Here is a 12445-nt window from a genome sequence, read left to right on the forward strand (position 1 = left end):
TGCCAAAATAATTTAAAGGAATGTAACTCAAAGCAATGTCAAGCTTTCTTATCTTATGACTTTCCAAGTCACATTTACAGATATATCCCAACCTGTGGTGGTTTAATTCAGGTGTCCCCCATAAACTTTTGAATGGTAGGTTTCCAGCTGATGGAGATTTGGGAATTAACCTCCTGGAGGCAGTGTATTGCTGGGAGTGGACTTATGGGCATTATAACCAGTGTCCCCTTGCCAATGTTTGGCACAATTTCCTCCTGCTGTTCTCCATCTGATGTTGGCCAGGGGGTGATTTCCAACCACTGATCATGCCATCGTTTTCCCCTGCCATCATGGAGCTTTCCCTTGAGCCTGTAAGCCAAAATAAATCCTTTTTTCCCCACAAGCTGCTCTTGGTTGGGTGGTTTCTGCCAGCAATGTGAACCTGACTGCAACAGTAATGTGATACCGAGGAGTGGGATTGCTGCTAGACACCTGACTATGTGGCTTTGGCCTTTTCGAGCTGATTTTCAAGAGGAATGTGGGAGGATTTGAAACCTTGGCCTGAGAGACTCCTTGCAATGCTGTAAGTACAGCTTGATGGACTGTTCTGGTCAGAGTTGAAAGACCTGAATGCAGTAAGAACTATGGACTGTGAGGTTTGGCTTATGAGGGTGAGAAAGAGCTTTGTATGGACTGGACTAGAAGCAGTTTGTGTGTGAGGCTTACTGTTATTCCCATGTCCTGAGAACTTGTGCAGGGTTGCATTGCATAGAAATGGACCGGTGGGGGCTGGAGAGATGGCTTAGAGGTTAAGCGCTTGCCTATGAAGCCTAAGGACCCTGGTTCGAGGCTCAATTCCCCAGGATCCACATTAGCAAGATGCACAAGGGGGCGCACGCGTCTGGAGTTCATTTGCGGTGGCTGGAGGCCCTGGTGCGCCCATTCTCTCTATTTCTCTCTCTATGTGTGTCAGTTACTCTCTCTGTCTGTCGCTGTCAAATAAACAAATAAGAATAAACAAAAAAAAAAAACTTAAAAAAAAAAGAAATGGACTGGAGTGAGCGGAGGGATATGGCACAGAAAGAAATCTTTAGGCCAAAACTGCTGCTGCCTGTTCTGATGAAATTGAGAGATTACAACCATTGAGATTGGGCCAGCTGAACTGCATTGAGACAACAGGAAGTGTGTGGACTCTTTGGAAGGGGCCTGAGTGTTCAAGAAGTGTCCTGTTCTTCAAGGTCTGCAATATTCCCCCCTGGATTAACAAATTGGCACCCCACCTGGTTTTGTGGAATATAAAAAAATGCAAGAAAGAGAGGGTCATTGAATCTGCAACACAGTCTTGTGTTCTGGAAATGGCCATGGGCAGTGTGAAGCAGGTTTTCTAGCTGCCTGCAGATCGGTGGATCTGGAGACCAATGGAGCCATGAAGATGAACTGTGGGTTGCAGTGGAGATGCCAGGACCACGAGATGGCTGCCAAAGAGAGCTGCCAGCCCCAGATGAAGTTTTCCAGGACTGTGAGTAAACTAGCTGGAGGAGCGGAATTAGAACTCCAGAGACTTGTTGCTGGTTAGGATTATTGGATTTAGAGACTTGTCACTGGTTAGAGTTGTTGGTCTTGGAGTTTGATGTTTGCCCTGGTTGTTTTAAATCTTGTGTTGGTTGAATATTTCTTTGCTATGCCCAATGCCGTCTTTTGCCATGCAAATGTTTATTCTGTGCCATTATGGGGTTTTTGGCGATTTTTTTTTGCTGTTATGGCTCAGTTAAAAGACCTTGCTTGGGGGCTGGAGAGATGGCTTAGCGGTTAAGCGCTTGCCTGTGAAGCCTAAGGACCCCGGTTCGAGGCTCGGTTCCCCAGGTCCCACGTTAGCCAGATGCACAAGGGGGCGCACGCGTCTGGAGTTCGTTTGCAGTGGCTGGAAGCCCTGGCGCGCCCATTCTCTCTCTCTCCCTCTATCTGTCTTTCTCTCTGTGTCTGTCACTCTCAAATAAATAAATTAAAAATTAAAAAAAAAAAAAAGACCTTGCTTGGATTATGGGGATGTTTGAACATCATTAAGACTGGCAAAAACTATGGGGACTTTTTAAAGTTGGACTGAATGCATTGTATTTTCTATCATGTATGGGGGCAAGGGGTAGAATGTGGTTTGATTCAGGTGTCCCACATAAACTTAAGTGTTCTGAATGCTAGGTTCCCAGCTGATGGAGATTTGGGAATTAACACCTCCTGGAGGGAGGGTATTGTTGGGGGCGGGCTTGTGGGTGTTAGAGTCAGTGTCCCCTTGCCAGTGTTTGGCACACTCTCCTGTTCCTGTTGTCTACCTTATGTTGGCCAAGGGGTGATGTCCACCCTCTGCTCATGCCATCATTTTCCCTGCCATCACGGAGCTTCCCCCTTGAGCCTATCAACCAAAATAAAGCTTTTTCCCACAAGCTGCTCTTGGTTGGGTGATTTCCACCAGCAATGCGAACCTGACTGTAAAACAAACATAAACAAGTGTTATAATCAATGGGCAGAAGCAGAAATTATCTAATATGATGCTGGCTTTTTCATCAACTTCTGTAGATGTACATGTATGTACGTATGTGTGCATGCATGTGTAGGGCTCCACATAGTATGCATGTGGAGGTCAGAGTTGTCATTTGCATCCCGCCTCCTGTGCAAATGAATGTGGTCTTGAGCCACGTTACATGGGTGCTGGGGAATTAAACCTGGGCTGGCAGGCTTTGTAAGCAAGCACTTAACCACTGAGCCATCTCCCCAGCCAATGTGATCTATTTTTACAATCAAGATTCCATATACAAACAAGCATGTAACATTCGTTCTCTACCCCCAACAACATTATCCTCTCTCCCTACCTCTAACTAGTTCCCTTTCTCTCTCCAAATAGTCCTTTTATTGCTTTCACACTGTGTGTGTGTGTGTGTGTGTGTGTGTGTGTGTGTGTGTGATTCACATGAGAAAAAACAATACTTTTCTTTTTTCTTCTCCCATCACCTTCACCTGTCCCTCTCACTTTTTCCATTAGTCTCCATCTTCCCCTCATCCCTGCACAAAAATCAATCCAAAAGGGATCAAAAACCTTAATGTAAGACCTAAAACACTGAAACTATTAGAGGAACTCACAGGACTTACCAGAAAGGACTCCAGTAGCTTGAGAAATAGTAGCAAAAATTAACAAATGGCACTGCATAAAACAAGCAAATCATTTTATCTTAATACCTAATTTCTCCAAAAAATGTTTCCTGATTCCTTAAAAAAAAAAAAAAAAAAAAACAATTGTTTTAGCAGGGCGTGGTGGCGCACGCCTTTAATCCCAGCACGCAGGAGGCAGAGGTAGGAGGATCACTGTGAGTTCAAGGCCACCCTGAGACTACAGAGTTAATTCCAGGTCAGCCTGGACCAGAGTGAGACCCTACCTCAAAAAACCAAAAACAAAACAAAGAAACAAAAAAAAACCAACAACATGGAAAATGCTAATAAAATTTTGAAAAAAAAAAAACCAATTGTTTTAATTATACAGTTTTCAGTTTAAAAACAAACATTATTAAAAGTAAATCCTACAAATAAAAATATCATCTCTTCAGAGAAAGGAAAACTTAGTGAGATTCTCACATTTTTTCATGCTTCAATTACATCTCTGATTTTTAAAAAATGTTTTAAATTTATTTTCCTTTATTTATTTGAGAGAGAAAGATAGACAGGAAAAGAGAGAGGGAGGGTAAGAATGGGTGCTCCAGGGCCTCCAGCCACTGCAAACGAACTCCAGATTCATGCGCCCACTTGTGCATATGGCTTACATGGGTTCTGGAGAATCGAACCTGGGTCCTTTGGCTGAGCAAGCAAATGCCTTAACCACTAAGCAATTTCTCCAGCCCACATCTCTGATTTTTGTTTTGTTTTGTTTTGTTCTTGATTTTCGAGGTAAGGTCTCACTCTAGGCCAGGCTGACTTGGAATTCACTATGGAGTCTCAGGGTGGCCTCGAACTCACAATGATCCTCCTATCACTGCCTCCCTAGTGCTAGGATTAAAGGTGTGTGCCACCATGCCCAGTCCATCTCTGATTTTTTAAAAAGTATTTTATTTATTTGCAAGGAGAAAGAACATGTGTGTGAGTATGGTTGTACCAGGACCTCTTGCCACTGCAAATGAACTCCAGACACATGTACCATTATGTGCATCTGGGGAATCGAACCTGGGCTGTCAGGCTTTGTAAGCAAGCATCCTTAACCACTGAGCAATCTCCCTAGCCCTACATCTCTGAATTTTTGTTTGTTTGTTTGTTTTTTGAGGGAAAGTTTCACTCTAGCTCAGGCTGACCTGGAATTCACTATGTAGTCTCAGGGTGGCCTCGAACTCACTGCGATCCTTCTACTTCTGCCTCTCAAGTTCTACGATTAAAGGCATGTACCACCATGCCTGGCATCTCTGAATTTTTATCACCAACAACTTTCATGAAGGTTGAGCCAACTTTCACCTCAAGGTCACAGTGAATGTCCTGTCATGGAACTGGCATCTATACTGTGACTCATCATGATTTTTCAATAATTCAAAAATGTCTGGTGATTTCTAGAGAGACCAGACATAAGCAGTTTTTAAAATGTCAGCACTGGAGAGATGGCTTCACAGTTAAGGAACTTTCCTACAAAGCCTAAGTCCCAGGTTCGATTCCCCAGGACTCATGTAAGGCAGATGCACAAGGTGGCACATGACTCTACAGTTTGTTTGCAGTGGCTGAAGGCCCTGGTGCACCCATTTTCTCTCTCTCTCTCTTTCTCTCTCTCTGCCTCTCTCTCGGTACATCTTTCTCTTTCTCAAATAAATAAATAAAAATTTTAAAACATTTTGAAAAATTCTATTGTTCTTTGGCAAGAAGATTTTATCCAAACACTTTCACATATGGAAACATGCTCATGCTTTTTGCCACAAGTAGTTGGCAATTCTTTTTGCTTTATTTGAATGAAAAAATAAACACTATTTAATGAGCTTTTCTCCGAATAGACACACTTTTTAATTGCCAAAAGTTAAAAATGCGAAAAGAAATCAGCAGCAGTGACAGTTCCAGATAAGAAGACTGTGTTCTTCCGCAAAGTTTTTTCCTAAGCCCTCAAGGTAAAGCTTTCATCATATGCAGCCCATCCAGAGAATTCCACTTGATCATTATTTCTATAAGGCAGTTCTTGAAAATAAACCCTCATAAATTTTAAAACAAAAAATATGGACTTGAGTTGTTATGGGGGGAACCAACTGCTCTCTAATTGAACTGGAGGCCCGCTCCGTGGGAAGGAATACATCCCTGATACTGAAAACTTACATCAGGGGTAGTCATGAGACCTAGGGATTGCTAAATATATATACTATGCTCACCCAGCTGCCTAGTAAGCCCTTCTCTTAATGTTCATACCCATACATTAATTCTACTCTCACTTTGCTAGAGAACTTTCTCTTTTCAGATGGCAGAGAACCTTGGGTTGACTCAGAAGGCACCATGGTGCTGAGAAGAAGTGACAGAGGAGTGCTCAGCACTGCAATATCTCTATTACACCTTCCAAGGCTCAGGGTCCATTGCAAAAGAGGTGGTGGGAAGAATGTAAGAGCCAAAGGAAGGGTAGAACTCCTTACAATGTGCTCCTCCAGACGCAAAATGGCCTGGATATCCATGACCTCACAGTGCCTGACACTACCTACACAAGACCATTGTAATAGGGGGAAAATATCAAGACATCAGAATAAAAGAGAGACTGATTGGGAGGGGGAGGGGCATGATGGAGAATGGAGTTTCAAAGGGGAAAGTAGGGGAGGGAGAGAATTACCATGGGTTATTGTCTACAATTAATGAAGTTGTCAATAAAAATAAATAAATTAATTAAAAACAAAAAGAATTGTCAAATGCCAATGCTGGGATAACACAGATGTTGGAATAATCTGACAAGGGTTTTACAGTGGCCATCATAAAAATACTTCCACAACTATGAACACACGTGAAGCAAATGAAAAAAAAAAAAAAAAAGTTTCAGCAAAAACAGCCGGACGTGGGGGCCCACACCTTTAATCCCAGCACTCGGGAGGCAGAGGTAGGAGGATTTCCATGAGTTCAAGGCCACCCTAAGACTCCATAGTGAATAACAGGTCAGCCTGGGCCAGAGTGAGACCCTACCTCGAAAAAAAACAACAACAAAGAAGGAAAGAAAGAAAGAAAGTCATGCATAAGAACCAAGGGGAAATTTTAGAATTGAAAGATGTAATAAGCAAAAAGAAAACTCAATAGATGGGTTCAAAATAAACTTGACCAGGGCAGTGAAAGAACAGTTAACTCGAAGCCAGACACCAGGAATATGGAATCTGAACATCAAGGACCAAGCATTCACCCAGCAGGCTCGGAGCGAGCCAGGAGAGGACAAGCCGGCCAAGGGAGCCCTCAGTCAGGAGCCTGGCCTGTGAGTCAAGGAAATTAACTTTGATGAATACAAACAGGCATTTTTGACAATTACCATTATTTACAAATGCAAACACTATGCAAAATACAGTGCTTATGCCCAGCTGTGATTTCACACTGCCTATTCCCACAATGAACACGCAAAACGAGGAGTCAATAGACCATCTGATACAACAGAGAAGCTTCTCTAATTATCTGAATTAAAAAACAAAATTGGGGAGTAAAAAAATGACAGCTTATTTCCTCCACAGGGTCAAGAGTCAACGACCACCAAAAACACACTCAGTTGTCATTAGTGTATCAAAAAAAAAAAAAAAAAAGACACTATTTCTGTTGAGAAAAGCAGTAAAAAGAAAATTTGCAAGCTTGTTTTTCCCTCAAATGTAGATTTGTGCTCATAGCAGAAAGAGACCGCCTATTATTCTGCCTGCTTTGTGCTGATAATAAAACGAGAAACTTCTGTGCCAATACAAGTCATCCCACCCCCCATATTGATTCTTCCAATATGGAACTTAAGCTAGCATGAATAAATGTTTGGATTTTTTTTTCTTGTTTTTTTTTTCTTTTATATCCCTAATGCATTTCAAAGTCCTTTATATTTTTAAAAGATGTTGAGAAGTTTAAATTATTTGTCATTAAGGGAACGCAAAAATAGTTGCTTGAAGTAAAGTCAGACGTGTCTCTGTGTGAGGTCTACCTTTATCTTTCACCACCCATTTTTTTTTTTTGCACATGTGCATATGTGTTGTGCATGCACCCATGCATGTGTGTTCATGCATGTGTGCGTGGATGGAGGCTGGAAGTTGAGATCAGGTATGTTCCTTGTTTGCTCTCCACCATATTTCTTTTTTAAAAAATATATTTTGGGCTGGAGAGATGGCTTAGCGGTTAAGCGCTTGCCTGTGAAGCCTAAGGACCCTGGTTCGAGGCTCGGTTCCCCAGGTCCCACATTAGCCAGATGCACAAGGGGGCGCACGCGTCTGGAGTTCGTTTGCAGAGGCTGGAAGCCCTGGCGCGCCCACTCTCTCTTTCTCCCTCTATCTGTCTTTCTCTCTGTGTCTGTCGCTCTCAAATAAATAAATAAAAAAAATTTAAAAAGAAATATATTTTTTATTTACTGAGAAAGAGAGATAGGGATGTAGCCAGACAGAGAGAGAGAATAGGCACACCAGTGTCTCCAGCCACTGCAGAAGAATCCCAGACGCATGTGCCACCTTGTCCATCTGGCTTACGTCGGTCTTGGGGCATTGAACCGAGGTCTCTTGGCTTTGCAGGCAAGTGCCTTAACCACTAAGCCATCTTTCCAGCTTTCTACCTGTGGTGGTTTGCTTCAAGTGTCCCCCATAAACTTAGGTGTTCTGAATGCTAAGTTCCCATCTGAAGGAGACTTGGGAATTAATGCCTCCTGGAGGGAGTGTATTGTTGGGGGCGGACTTATGGGTGTTATAGCCAGTCTCCCCATGCCAGCGTTTGGCACACTCTCCTGTTGCTATGGTCTACCTTATGTTGGCCAGGGGGTGATGTCCACCCTCTGCTCATGCCATCATTTTCCCCTGCCATCGAGGAGCTTCCCCCTCAAGCCTGTAAGCCAAAATAAACCTCTTTTCCCCAGAAGCTGCTCTTAGTTGGGTGATTTCTACCAGCAATGTGAACCTGACTGCAACACTACCATGTTTCTTAAGGGATAAGGTGTCTCATGGAACCCAGAGCTCCCTGATTCTGCCAGACTAGGGGGCAAGCTTCTGGAATCCTCCTGTCGTGGCCTCCCCAGTGCTGGGTTATATTATGAGGGTTTGTGCCACCATGCCCAGCTGTTACGTGGGTGCTGGGGACCCAAATTCAACTACTCACCCTTGCGTGGAAAGCACTTTGCTCACTTAGCCATCTCTCCAGCTTCTGGTTTTATATATCATTTATAAAAGCAGACATGGGCTGGAGAGATGGCTTAGCGGTTAATGTACTTGTCTGTAAAGCCTAAGGACCCAGGTTCAATTCCCCAGTACATACATAAGCCAGATGTACAAGGTGGCGACACGTGTTTGTAATTTGTTTGCAGTGGCTGGATGCCTTACTATGCCCATTCTGTCTTTCTCTCTTATCTGCCTCTCTTTCTGTCTCTCTCTTTTTCTGTTTGTCTATCAAATAAATAAATAAATATAAAAAATTAAAGCAGACACTTTCTACTCTTGGAAGATGAGTATTTTTAACAAGCTCCCAAGAAACCATGTTTCTATGACTCCAGTAAATAGCCCTGGTGTTGACTAAATCTCCCTTTTTTTTAAAAAAATTTATATTTATTTTTATTTATTTATTTGAGAGTGACAGAGAGAGAGAGAATGGGCACGCCAGGGTCTCCAGCCACTGCAAACGAACTCCAGATGCGTGCGCCCCCCTTGTGCATCTGGCTAACGTGGGTCCTGGGGAATTGAGCCTCGAACCGGGGTCCATAGGCTTCATAGGCAAGTGCTTAACCGCTAAGCCATCTCTCCAGCCCTAAAGCTCCCTTTTTAACCCCAGAGTCATCGGACAAAGTATACTAAATGATTCCGTTTTACTTACCATCTCCCCATCCTCTGCCCATAGATCACCTTCACTGGAAAGCACGCTTTCTTTCTAGAAGCTTCTAAACTTAATTAATTACAAAGTGTTGCAGAGAAAACACATCAACAGTGTCCCTCTGGCCAGTTTTAGAGACCATCTCTTGAGGTATTAATCACATATCCTGCTTGGTGCTGATCTTCATGTCTCAAAGTCTGTCTGGCCTGTGCCTTGTTCATGAGCTCTGCACATGCTGCCCTGTGCCCGTTCCAGGTGTGTCAAAGTGCCTGCTGAGGGCTCACCACTGCCTGGAGCCATGCCGCCACGTGGACCTGTGGAACAGTCTTTCTGCGACAGTATGAAAAGCTGGATTCTAGTGGAAGTAATTTGGATTTCAGTGTAACTCACCAAGGCCTATGTCCGTCAAATTTACTCTCACAAATTACAGGTTGAAACGAGGAAAAAAAAAAAAAAATCAATGAAGATACCCATGGAAGCGCTTAGAAGTCTTACTTGTTTTTAGAAAGAATAAATGGCATGTAGTTTTCAGATTGAAGGCTCGGATAGGGTCGTTTTAAAATGAAATGCCTTTCCTCATCCTTTCTCTTCTCCACGCACGCGCATACACACCGCAGACATAACAGTAAAGTCAGAGTTGGAGAGAGAGCCTCTGGGACCACACCTATGTTGATATATAGACATTATTTATTATTGGCTCAGAGCAGGCAGAGTGGAAGAGGTGGGGGGGAGGGGCTGCTGCAGTATTTAGGCTGGCCTGGATCACTAGTGTTAGTGAAAAGCTGGGGCATGTTAAGGGAAAACAGATGGAAGGGAGCCGGAGCTGAGCCAGGAAGAGAGAGAGAGGAACGGGGTGTGTGTGGAAAGAGGAAAGCTGGAAAGCTGAGACATAGAGGGAGAGAGACAGAGACAGAGAGAGAACACACACACGCACCCCTTCATGAAAGAGTGCCTTAAAGAAGAGGAAGAGGGCTGGAGAAATGACTTAGCGTTAAGGCATTTGCCTGTGAAGCCAAAGAACCCAGGTTCGATTCCCCAGGACCCACGTAAGCCAGATGCACGGGGGGGCACATGGGTCTGGAGTTCGTTTGCAGTGGCTGGAGGCCCTGGCGTGCCCATTCTCTCTCTGTCTGTCTCTCTTCTCTCTATCTCTCTGCTTGCAAATAAATAAAATTTTTTAAAAAAAGGAGGAAGAGAATGGCATTTGGGGGCTCTGTGCCCATGCCCTTGGGGAGCAGTGACTGTTCGGTGGAGGGAGGTGTGTGGTGTGGAGATCTTTACTCCTCCTAGCCAGGTGGTAGGGGAGAGAGAGGGATGGGAGAGAAGTTTGGGGGTACCTCCAGAGGCAAGCCTGGGTCTTACAACGTTGGTGGCTTCTGGAGTTTCGTCTCAGGACCCTTCCCTGTGAATGGCCCACGTTCTCGCTCCGTAATGAGTCTCACCCTGGGAGGGAGGGGTCTTCCCTCTCCTCTGTACCTTTAGAACTTCTCCAGCCCTGTGGCATACACTAACCTTGCCCAAGTTCCTCATCGAGCCTGGTGAGCAGCTATCAAATGTCCCCCGGCTTCCCCAATTTCAAAGCCTTCAAACGCTCACCTCTGGGGCTGGGGAGATGCTCAGGGGATAAGTAAAGGGCGTGCTGCGAAATCCTGGGGACCAGCGGTCGGATCGCAGGGCCTCCTATTAAAGCTGGAGCTGTGGATAGCTTCTGTAATCCCGGCGTGCCCACAGCAGGACGGGAGGAGAATCTTCCAGAAGCTCGCATACCTGCTAGCCTGGCAAGCAAAGTGGTGAGCCATAAGACACTGCCTCAAGTGAGACAGAAGGTGGGGACCAGCAGCTGAATGCTGTCTTCTGCTGCACACGCTTAAGGTGGCACACGCACACACACTCACTCCACATCTCCATTCGCTCACACCAGATTGGAAATCAAAAATCACTGGCTAGATCTCTCCTGTCAATGGTTAGTAAACCTAGGGTTTGTTCCAGGCCCAGACACAGAAAACCGCAGCCTGCGTGTCTCTGTTTCTCTGAGTGAAGCTTTCCTGACAGTTTGCTCAGCACAGGTCATGCAGCCCACACAGCCCAAGACACTTCCTATAAAGCCCTTCACAAAGACACAGCTTGCTGGTCTCACTTTTCCATTACGTTCCCCATCTTCAGAGAGCAAAAGCTAACGAGATTTTCTCCACTGGACATTTTCTTTAACAACAACAACAAAAAAAAACAGGGCTGGAGAGATGGTTTATGGGCTGGAGAGATGGCTTAGTGGTTAAGCGCTTGCCTGCGAAGCCTGAGGACCCCGGTTCGAGGCTCGATTCCCCAGGTCCCACATTAGCCAGATGCACAAGGGGGTGCACGCGTCTGGAGTTCGTTTGCGGTGGCTGGAAGCCCTGGCGCGCCCATTCTCTCTATTTCTCTTTATCTGCCTCTTTCTGTGTCTGTTGCTGTTAAATAAACTCTTTAATAATGGAAAATTAAACCACAGATATAGGGAAAACTCAAGAGAAGGAAAACATAATCCTACTATTAAAAAGAATCAATGGAGCCGGGCATGGTGGCGCACGTCTTTAATCCCAGCACTCGGGAGGGAGAGGTAGAAGGATTGCTGTGAGTTCAAGGCCACCCTGGGACTCCATAGTGAATTCCAGGTCAGCCTGAGCCAGAGTGAGACACTACCTCAAAAAAAAAAAAAAAAAAAAATCAATGGTCACATAGAAGACACAAATAAGCAGATGAATGAATTTAAATGAATTAAATAACTCAGTTTCAAGATTATGGTAAGACTGTGTCCCAAAGGGAATGAAACTCTACCGAAATTGAAGAAATTCCTACCTACACATAGAGGATAAACTCAGTAAGGACATAAGAACATTAAAAAGAAGCAAACGTGAGGGATGGAGAGATGGCTTAGCGGTTAAGTGCTTGCCTATGAAGCCTAAGGACACCGGTTCGAGGTTTGATTCCCCAGAACCCACGTTAGCCAGATGTACAAGGGGATGCACGTGTCTGGAGCTCCTTTGCAGTGGCTAGAAGCCTTGGCGTGCCCATTCTCTCTCTCTCTCTCCCTCTTTGTCAGTTGCTCTCAAACAAATAAAAATAAAACAAAAAAATTAAAAAAAAAAGCAAACATGAAAGTAATAATCAATCAAAAAAAGCCCCAACAAACAAATATTGATTTACTTGAGAGACACAGAGAAAGAGGAAGGGAGAGAGAAGAGAATGGGTGTCCCAGGGGCTCTTACCACTGCAAACAAACTCTGCCAACACTTGTGCCACTTCGTGCATCTGGCTTCACATGCATACTAGGGAATCAAATCTTGGTCATTAGGCTTTGCAGGCAAGTGCCTTAACCAAGGAGCCATCTTTCCAACCCTCTACCGGATATTTTCATTTCTGGGTAATTCTGGATGTTTTAGGTTTGTGCCCTGAGGGGCTCCCACCTTGATCAGTGATAAACTCTGAC

Source organism: Jaculus jaculus, chromosome 22, assembly GCF_020740685.1.
Source record: "Jaculus jaculus isolate mJacJac1 chromosome 22, mJacJac1.mat.Y.cur, whole genome shotgun sequence".
Lineage (NCBI taxonomy): Eukaryota > Metazoa > Chordata > Mammalia > Rodentia > Dipodidae > Jaculus > Jaculus jaculus.